This window comes from Cavia porcellus, unplaced genomic scaffold, assembly GCF_034190915.1.
Source record: "Cavia porcellus strain 051 isolate PalLab524CR breed Dunkin Hartley unplaced genomic scaffold, mCavPor4.1 scaffold_1, whole genome shotgun sequence".
In the NCBI taxonomy this organism is placed as follows: domain Eukaryota; kingdom Metazoa; phylum Chordata; class Mammalia; order Rodentia; family Caviidae; genus Cavia; species Cavia porcellus.
Genome location: NW_026947484.1, coordinates 104,152,500 through 104,163,779, shown reverse-complemented (window position 1 = coordinate 104,163,779; position 11,280 = coordinate 104,152,500).

The window sequence follows — 11,280 nt, the reverse complement described above, 5'->3', positions numbered from 1 at the left end:
AGTTCTTTCCAAATAGTGAAAGATGAATCATGCTACTTAGTATTTCTGAATTGAGTTATAAAAGCTATGTGTGGAGTCTGAGAAACATGTAAAGCATGGAAAAAGGTCAAAGGTATCCTCTCTGTAAATCCAAATGAATCACTGTTGAAACATAGCTACCTAAGGATAAACAGTTCTTCTTCTATTCTCCAAGTAAAAGCTTAGCTATTTAGAACCATGTTATTCTGCAGAGAGGTGGTGGTGCAATTTTCTCTACAGATTATCTCATTCTTGTATTGCAGTACAGTTCTGAGTCTCAGGTGCAAAGAGATACAAGAGACTAAAATATATTCAGAGGACACTGAGAGAAGGATGAGTAGTCATAAAACCATGGCAATGTGAGAAAATTATTTATTGGTAATAAATAACAAAAAATTAATTACTAGTGAAGTCATACCACATCTTTAATTTGCTTCATAGAAATTAAGGTTGCTTATGTGTATAGGTGAGGATATTAAAGAAGAAAAATTGTTCATGCTTTGCTAATTGTTTCAAAGGGCTTCAATGTATCCTTAATTTTTCTTTACAGATATTTGGGTAGATTTACAATTAAAAATTAAAAAGTAAATATAAAATTAAAATAGGGAGTAAAGAATTAGAATATATCAATGTAGGAAAATATGATTCTCTGCTAAGTTTGACATATGAAGGAGTGTCTTAAAATATTAGAATGTTATCATGGATTGAAAGATTAAAGCTTTAAGGTGCTAAAGTATTATCAGAGGTACAAGACAATAATCTACAAAAAAACAGATTTCAGTTCAGTTTAGCCTGTGTTTTTTTATTTGCTTATTTATTACTGTTATTGAATACCATTTATATTCTGAATATTTGAATACAGATAAAACAGTGTCGGGTCTACTTTTATTTGAGAGGTAGTGGAAAAATGTGTTCATGAATAATTTAGAAAATATATAAAAAATGAGATGACATTCATGATACTAACAAATTTGGTCTTTATCTTCTTATATATTTTAATTTATCACTATTAAATTGAGAGACAAAACTAGATTTACCTTTTATATCATTTATTTTGGAGTATAGACATTGCAAAGAAAGTTTTGTTTTGCTTTGGAACTGCAGAGTATCTGAAGCTTAAAGTACTATTTCAATTTTAAAATACTTTTTCAATTTGCAAATCAAATGTAATATGTGTTCAAAGTGGAGGAGGAAGCAAAACGTACAACTACAAAGCATTTTGATATGCAAAAATTGAGAAGAACCAATTATTAAAAGAATTGAAAAGTAAAATAGTTTACAATTATAGTAACCATCATATGAATTTGTCCTGGATCAGAATGGTGGTGACAGAACAAGAATTAGAAACAGAATTAGTTTAAAATGTTGGGAGTCAGAGGGCTCCTGCATTCCTTTGACACAGTCCAAAATTTGTGGTTCACCTTACTTTTATTTACTCAGGCACAGGGACAAGCAAATAGTTCTCATTTTTTTATTTGCTTTTTTATTAGTTAAACCAACACAAACTTCATTTACCTACCAATATCTATAGCATGTATCTGGGTAAACAACCAGATCTCGGACAGGTATTCTTTTTCCTTGAACTTGCACCATGCCACCACATTTGCACAGTGCCAAAGGAGCATAGCTTGCTGCCTTACACATTTGTGCCAATGTTGTCATCATTTATCAAAATAAAGAATCAAAGAAAAATAGTTTTTTTTAAAGAAAAATTAATTACTTTGGAATATAGGTTTTTTTGTTGTTGTTTGTTTGTTTTTGAGAGAGAGATGTATGAGACTATCTGGACAAAAAATATACAATAAATTTTGGTAGCAATTTTCCCATGGTCACAATTCTAAAACAGGATAGATACAAAGAGTTGACATTCACTCATTCATTCATTCAATAATTTTGTTTTTCTTCATAAAACATGCTTCAGTGTCTCTCTGTATACCTGTTGTGGGTAATATATATGCACAGATATATTTATAAGTAAATGTGTTTTCCAAACTCTGCTAGGAAAACTCCCAAAATTTGACCTGTATTTTGGTCTGAAATTGGCTCCCTCATTCCCACAATCACACATACAGAGACCCTTTGAGACAGTGAGAGAAATATTGCATTGGATCAGGGTTTTTTTTTTTTTTTTTACTTCTTCGAGTATCCCTCAGAGAGTGAATTCAATAATGCATTTTGGTGTATATCAAATGTCTTCCCAGTTCATGAGAAGATTTAGCACATAACAGAATTTCATGCACCCAAAATCCAGAAGCAGAGTTGTTCACAGGGATGTTCTTCAGCAAAATAGGGACGTCAACTTATTAAAAGAAAAATGAGTCAGAAAGTCACCACATGATTGTAAGTGTCACTCAAATGCAACATACACATTTCTTCTGAAATATAGCCCTGAAACCCTAGTTTGTATTGAAAATTTAATTTAAAAGAAGTAACTGTCAAATAGCAGCCCGCAAAATACATGATAAATTGAGAATGTATGTCTTTAATAGCGTGTTTGAAACATCTTCTGTATTATATTCCTATATTTTAAAGTTCTAAATATAAAGTGAAAGAAAAATTTAAGAAACTTATAAACTTACATTTTAATTGGAACAGTTTTATAAAACAAAATGTTCACCAGAAAACAAAATAGCATCTTTTCTCTGCAAAATCCTATTACACTCTATCAGGTGTTGCTCACATACACCCGCTTAATTTGTAGGAAAATTAGGAACAGAAGAAGAGGAATGATGGGGAGTGGAAAATGAAGAACAGGGGATTCAGTTCTGAATGATTTTTAAAAATAAAGTGATCCACTTCTGCTTTGGATGACTACACAGACATTTTCATTAGGAAAAAAGAATGAGAGTAGATTTCTTTAAAAGAAATGTATGATAGTAAGAAATATATATATTTTTTGATATAAATAGTTGCCAGATAGAGAATCAGAAAATTGAGACATTAAAATAAAACACTTTTTTATTAAACATTAATTTGAAAGTAGACATGTAAACAGGATTTCTTTCTTTCCTACCATTTCTCATGAAGACAATGCTTCCTTAGACTGTTAGTATTTTGGGGTAAAATTTGCCAAAATGTATTTTTTGATGACCAAGCAGATGAACAGGCTGTATAATCATGTAAAAAGGGTAAGTTGAGGATCAGGTGGGCATTGCAATACTTTTAAATTTCAAAATACTTTGAGATTTTTAGATATTCATTAGATTAAGAGAAACAGAATAAATTGAGGTAGAAAAATGACTTAGCAAGTTCAACATGATTGCATTTATCTTACCAAATGAAGATGCTGATTTTAATATATTTATTAATGTATTTCATATACAACTAACTTTAATTACCTCATTATGTTATATAAATATTTTATGGATACTTTTAAGTAAAAGATTATTCTTCTTAATGCAGTTTATATATATTTAGATGTTTTCCAAATGTTTAAAGAACAGACAGATATTATTCCTGAAATTAGTACCTTGTGCTTAAACATACTTAAATCTGAGTCAAAATCAGATTCTCCGTTGATTGATCCACACTTTCCTGGGGTTGTAATTGATGTTGTCAGTGTTTCATTGACCGAATATTAAGTTGGAGAACAAAGTATTTGAGCAGCCCTGGAGAATATGAATTATAAATTCTCTAACAACATCCTATTTGTGTGCTATCTCTGATAGGACCTTATAAGGCAAAATGATCTTACAAAATAAATGTCAAGAGTACTTTACCTGGTCAAAAGAAATAAACCTAAATCAAGTCTGAGTGTCAATTCACTAATCAAAGCACTGCTCAACCAAAACAGTCTGACTATTCTAGACTATTTTTCAATGTCCTTCATGTTTTGTCAACCAACCGCATGACACTGCAGTTCTAAGAGATTCTGTTATTTTTTTCTTTCTAATATATATTTTCCTTGAGAGAGTCCTTTATTCTTGTTGTCATTTTATTTGTGATGAATTATTAATTCAGAAAATACATATTTCATTCAAAAATGTTTCCCCAAATCAATTCTAGGTATATCAACTGCTAAATATAGGTTTCCACCTGTTTTCTTTCAAATTTACTTGGAAACAAGGATGTCAGCCTAAATTTCTTCTGTTCTATCGTACTATGATAACATTAACTGATGAGCTGAGCTACTTATTTATTAAATCATACTTAGTCTACCATAGACAATATTATTTTATTTTATAAAATTCAATTTATGTTCATGTTGTATTATTTTGTTTCTGGTGTTGTTTATTTACTTACTGGCATTTTCTATGAAATCTCCCTAATTCCAGACAAAATATTTGAAATCATTTTCCTATTTTACTAATGTTATAGGAAAACATCTAACATAATAACCATTATAGATTTCTATCTAACCAGTTTTGATTTACTTAAATTTCTATCTACTCTAGTAGTCTCTGAGTTTGTTTATGGCAACATTACATTGTAATATTATTTGTAGTCGCAGAACTCAGCACAGTTTCTTAGCTATAACAAGGCATTGAAGACATATTTGGCAAAAAATAAAGATAATGAATAAATTAGTAGACTTTATTTAATGACTGAGCTTTTTATTATTTTTCAAAATATTACACAGGGATAGATGATACAAGATATATATTATGAACAAATTCATGTTTGATTCTTGACCTCAGTGTGGTTATATTTAGAAGTGGGCATTATAAAGGAAATAAATTTAAATTAAATAATAGGCATGGAACCTAATCTTATTCAACAGAAAGTTTCTTTCTTTTTCTGCATCCTACCAACATGCACAAGAAGAAAGGACTTGGGAAAACATAGCAAGGAGTTGACTTGTACAAGCCAGAAAAGGGTCCTCACCAAAAATCAAATGGCTGAAAGCTTAATGCAGGATTTCTATATTCAAATATTTTCGGAAAGTAAGTGGATTCTTTTGCTTGTTTTTTTAAACCACTCAGTCTATGGTGTGCGTGTGTGTGTGTGTGTGTGTGTGTGTGTGTGTGCATGCGCGTGCATGTGTGCTTGTGTGTGTGAGTGCGTGTGTGTGTCTACAGCACCACAAGCTACCTATTACAGTTTTAAGTCAGGATTTGTTTGGAATAAGAATGTCATATAACAATTCTGTGATAAATAATATAATTACTTTTTCACACAGCCACTTACAAAGGATTTGTCCCTTGCCTACCTTGAACTATTCCTATTTTCCCAGGCTCATTTCTGTGTTGTGATGAATGAACTAAAAATGTAAATCATATGTGACTGGAGGAAGAAGACCTGCACTCATAGACTGTACATTCACCTCTATTAGTGTTCTGTCACATTGCCCTATAAGCATAGGATATTTGAAGAGACATTGTCATCAAACAGTATGACCAAATGATCAGCCAGGTTTGAATCTTTCCCGGGTATTCTCCAGTCACTGAACAAATTTTTGGACCACCTGCTTCTAATGTCCTCAGGCCTAAAGATCTGTAGTTTACTCAATTTTAACTCAGGTATTCTATCACTAGCCACTAAAAGCATCCTGAGAGACTGAAGTGATAAATGAATAACTAAAGAGAGCTACTATGCATATTCTAATTGTGTCAAGTCTTTGGAGGTCTAGGAATAGGTGAGGATTTAAGTTTCAATATCATGGAACTGCTGTTGAACTAAATGTTATCTTTCTCCACTTTTTGAGATATTTGCTTTATTTTCAGAATAGTATTTGTGTTAATCTTTTAAAATTATTTAATTAGAAAATTTAGCATGCGTGTGGAAAGTAACCATCTTGTCACTCGTTACAAGGAAAATAAATACCATGACTCCATCTTCTCTGTCTCTATGCGATGATTTTTAAAGAACAAAGTTTAATTCCTTAGTTTTTATTGGTCCTTTTGTTCTTTATTTGTGGAAAAATACAATGAGTGTGACTGTTGATCTAAATCACAGAAAAAAATGCTGGAGGAAAGAGGATGAATTTGCCTTTGCTTTTCAGATCGGTCTCTCAGTATCGATGGCTGTATCTGTCCTCTGTTCACAATACAAGAGAAATTACTTAAAGAGGAAGAACAAAAGAGTGCCAAAAAAATCCCTCAGCACTTGAAAATTGCTGAGTTTATCAAACCATTCTTTTTCATCTGTAGTTACTTGAGAGATTATGATAAAATTCAGATTTTTCCTGTTAGGTTATCTAGTTCTGTCATATTAATTTGTAGATTGAGTATATATAGCCAAGAGTGTAGCAGTGAATTACAATAATAGTATATACATATATATATATATATATATATATATATATATATATATATTCTTACATAATATGTATGTACACATATATATCAATAGTATATATATTGACTTTAATGTTTGGAGCATATTTAATTTGGTTTACTCTGTTCACTAATTATTATGGTTTAATCTTCACAGCTGTTATATACTGAGTCATTTCTATCTTATAAGTAAGAAACTCAAAAGAGGTATCTTTTCCTGAAATCAAACCAGAAAATGATGAGATAATATTTTTCCTATTCAACCTGATTGGCCAAACTACTCTCCTAATAAGTCATTTTATACACCAAATAACTAAAGATGATCATCTCTATCAATCTGTAGTACATTCTCTGTTATCAACTTTTATTTTGTAGAAATAGATGACACTGATATTGGCAAATTTTCTAGGGAGAAATTTCAGTTAAACCTTCAAATGTGTTTCCAAGATTTGCAAGTTTTTATAAGAAGTAAAGGAGTCAGATATTGATGCTAAGTTTTTACTTTCTAGGTTCTTTATTCTTTTCTTTATAATATACAGCCTTCATGTTCATTTTAGATTGTAATCATCTAGAATGGAAATTGTGTTCACCTAATATTGCAATATGTGGGTTATATTGTACATTTTCATGCACTATAATTAAATTTTAGACAGACAACTTAATGCAGTATACAATTAAATAATATATTTATAGGACATAAGATTTAAATTTAAATAAATAAGCTAAGAATCATTTATAGGCAACTTATTAAATAGCCTTTCTGGAAAACAGTTTAGCTATCATACAACTGAAATGTTATGCTTGAACTAATAACTCTAAAAAAAGACGTTTTATTTAAATGGAGTTTTCAGATGAGTTAATAAAAACTGTTTAAAATTTGAAAAATTTGCACATGTATTTTGGACTTCATTTCCTATTCACTCTTTTTCTAGTCAGCATTTATTGCTTACACACCATTAAAACTAGCCACACTGCTTTTCTACTTTTTGATAGGATAAATTATCAAATTGCCACTCTCTATCATCAACAGTAAACCAAGGTGGGAGAGCACAAAATATTTTAATTTTTAGAAAAGTTAAGGATGGAAAACTCTTAGAACTATATAACCTTACTGTCTATATCATAAAGAGAATGTCAATTTTCCCCTTCTACTTAAATTCCAGCAAATCTCTTGGAATACTTCAGTATGAAGCTATGTGCTCAATTTTACTTACATTATAAATGCTTAAATTACCCAGATTAAATATATACAAACCAATATCCAGAGTAACTGCTTCAAGAATTCACAATGAGTTGCAGACAACAGATGCTCAATTAAACGTGGAATATCTGTAATGGGTTCTGGCATTGAAACACAAGGAATGACATTGAAACTTCCATTAATATTCCAGAAATGAAAAGTAACTACCTTAGGGTAATCAGCAGGGAGCTGGCTAATTACACATCTCCCTGTGGTCATCTAGAAACTATGTTTTCAAAAAGAGCAAAGCCTGAGTAACTAACTGCTGTCACAGAAAAACTCATAAAGTTTGAACAATTCTGAAGGGAAGAGGGGGGAGAGGTGTTTCTGATAGTACTAGAAACTTCAAAAGAAAAAGAGTGACAAGCTCGAATCTTAAAAATCTTGCCTCCAGGCATGAGCTAAAACTCAGGGTCTTTCTGTGACTTCGCTAAAAGAAGCTCACAGCTCTAGGGCTCAGATCACAAAAAACGCAAACTCATAGCTTAATTGTGGAGATCGCTGAATTTACTAATATTTCAGTTCTTTTATGTAAAGCTCAGTCGCAGCATTAGGACTGGTGCCTCAACTGAGAAATGAGAGTAATAAAACGAAAAAAGGCCAGTTAGGAAACTCTCTTGCCTCCAATTTTTGGTGAAACAGCATTTTAAGGAAACAATCTATGTTTCTCATCAAAGTGAACTCAAGTAACTCATGTTTTGAGAACACACTAGTCAGAATCATGCAATATATATAGAGAGATCAAAAAGCAGAATTTCAGTAGTGAAGCAATGACTTGTCCCAGAAGTACTTACAGGAACATATTAATTTGTGTAGTCAAAACCTAGAAATTATTTATAAGAGTGAAATTTGACAATACTTAGCTAAAGAAAAGCTGAGAAATATTATCTTAGATTAGGCCGGATTTATCAAAACATATACTCCTACCCATAGTTCTACATTAAGTGGACCAATTCAAGAAGTCAGCTACTGTTCTGGTAGAGAAAAACTAAACTTGGACTCAATTGGTTGACATTAGATCTGAAGAGATATTTTGAGGAAAGGTATAGTTCTCTTGAGTGTGTTGTAAGGATGATTATTAAAGGACTAGAAGGGGCTGAAGCATTGGTGAAACTTCTCTACAAAACCAAAGACATTGTTTGGGAAGTCAAAGGTATTAGTGCTTCATAAAAGACCTAAAATGTAAGCTAGGAGTGGATTTTCTTAACTATCCTTATCCAAATCTATAATTTGACTGAGGATTCCTGATGTGCATTAGAAAATTATGAAATTACTAAAATTTAATGAAGATCGACTCCATCCACAGGTTTTGAGGATGACATTCACTGTCACTGTCATTGCGTTGCTGCAGTCATGTAAGGGAGCTGCTAGTTATTGGTATCACATATTCCTCTAATTTTCAAATGCAACTAATAATGTCTCCTTAATTTTTATAAGAGTCTTTTTACATTTTTTTCTGCTGCTGCAACAAATTGCTAAAAATTTAGTAGATTAGAGCTACAAAAATTATCAAAATATCATGGATGTTAGAACTCTAAAGTAGGTAATCACACCTAAGAAAAATACATTCCCTAGCTCGAAGTCATTTGAATTCCTGAACTAGTCACTCCAAATTACTCTGCCCTCTCTTTCTTCATCAAATCTCTTCTTTTACTTATTTCTTTGAATCCCTGTTATAAAGACTTGTGATGATCTTGAACCTAATTAGATAATCTAGAATAACTTTCCCATCTTTAAATCCTTAATTTAAGCACCCATACAAAGATTTTGTTATAATGAAATTTTTTCACATGTTCTGAGGATTATATAAACATATGTGGAACCTTTTTGCTCCAGACCACAATTTAATTCACTTAGTGAGTGTATTGTCTGACACCCTCTTCCAGTGACCATCACATCACAATGAAACTATTATGATGTCAATGCCTACAGAGAGTTTGCTCGTGTTATACATAGATATTGAAGCAAGACATTTATAGGATGGGAGATAATCCAGCAAAACAGAAGATTTTATCAGTGTTTCATTTCCGAGAGGTTTCTGGAGTTTAAATATTCTAGAGGTATCTCTATTATCTGTATAATAAATGAAATCCTACTTTCTTTTTATTCTGGTGAAGCTCATATGAAAGAACAGTATTTAGAAGGCTAATTAGTATTTTAGAAATATGAAGGTATCCTGTAACATTTCCCAGGTGAAATTTAGAACTTTGAAGTGCATATGGGTCTTCAACCAAGATTAAACCATATCAGGTTGTATTGTTAATAATTTTTGCAACTAGTTTGAAGACACAGCAGAAACAATGGTTCTTAAGTTATCTGTGACAGATTGAATTAAACCTTTGGGCATTATAATTTTTTAATGGGAGAGTAATATTCAAAGATGGGGAATAAAAGTAATCTCTTTGGTAGTTAATCTCTGACTCGATATACTTTTAAACTTTCATATACTTTAACAAAGTCACATATGACATAAGAAAAATGCTTTCAAAATACCTTTGGAAAAAGGTAACATTATGAAAGAAATAGTGTATTTTCTAGACTATTTCTAGTCTAGCAATATTTCTTAGAGCTAGAACCCAAGTCCAGAAACCAAAGAAAAGTGACTGTAAGTTGCATTTTCTGTTCTCTAAAATTAATCCTGTTGTGTCATTTTGGGTAATTTTTCACTAGGACATGTAGAAACAGCTTTATTATATTAGGGCTTAATTAGGTTCTGTGATCCTCTTTGATATGCCTCCATATAAAAAGAAGTAAAGCAAGGAAATCATTAGTGGATGTTTCTTAGTAAAAGAGAATACAGTGAAATGGAGCATTTTTTGTAGAAGACTTGTAGAAGGCTTTCACTAATGTAGAAATGAACTTTTTAAAAAATATACTAATGAAAGTATTATTCAGGCAGAATCATGAAGAAGTCATATTTCTCAAAATAGATTTTTAAAAAATATATACTAAATATTATTAAGTATAGAGAAGGGGAAAATATTCAGGAGACAGAACCCCAAAAAAGGAAATTACAGATGTGAACAATGAAAGAACAATTGTTTCCTGACCTGGTTGCAATTTTAAAATCTTCACCTTATTCATATTTTTAATGAAAGGCTCATTTATTTTATTAGTATTTAGAAGAGATTATGTCTCAATATAAAAAGTTTAAAAAACAAGACAAAAATAAGATCATTCAAATCTGACACTGCTGAAATGTTAGAGTCACTTTTCTTTTGAGAAGTTTAATTGATATGGATACCTAGAGACAGAAATACAGATAGAAATATAGCTATAACACACACAGAATGTAATATATCTGGGATATGTATATTATATTATTATGTTATATAGGTGACAGCACAGGAAGCTGGGTGAGTGTTTTGCATTAAAATAAAATTAAATTTAGTTTACATTGAGAAATTATGGAATGCATTCAATGAATATCTGTTTTTCAGATATATTTTCACTTCCAAACTTTTTGAGCAATAATTCTTTTTAGAAAACTAAACTAATTCTTTACAGGCTATCCCTTTTCCTAGCAGATTAAACAATGAACCTATAACCTAAAAACAAAAACAACAAAAAAAAAAAAACAACTAAGATTCTTCTATTAAAGTTAAATTTTATGAAAAAGAAACAAAGATATAAAATATTTTAAACAGAGTTCTACTGTTGAAAACAGTCTGAAGAAAAAACATACATGAATGTCTTGTCAGCCTTTTTTGTTTTTGTCCTTTCTTATATTTTGGTATGGCTGTTTCTTTAGACTTCTCAGTTACTATTTGTTTCATATCCATGTTTTATGATTAAATTAGTAGGAAA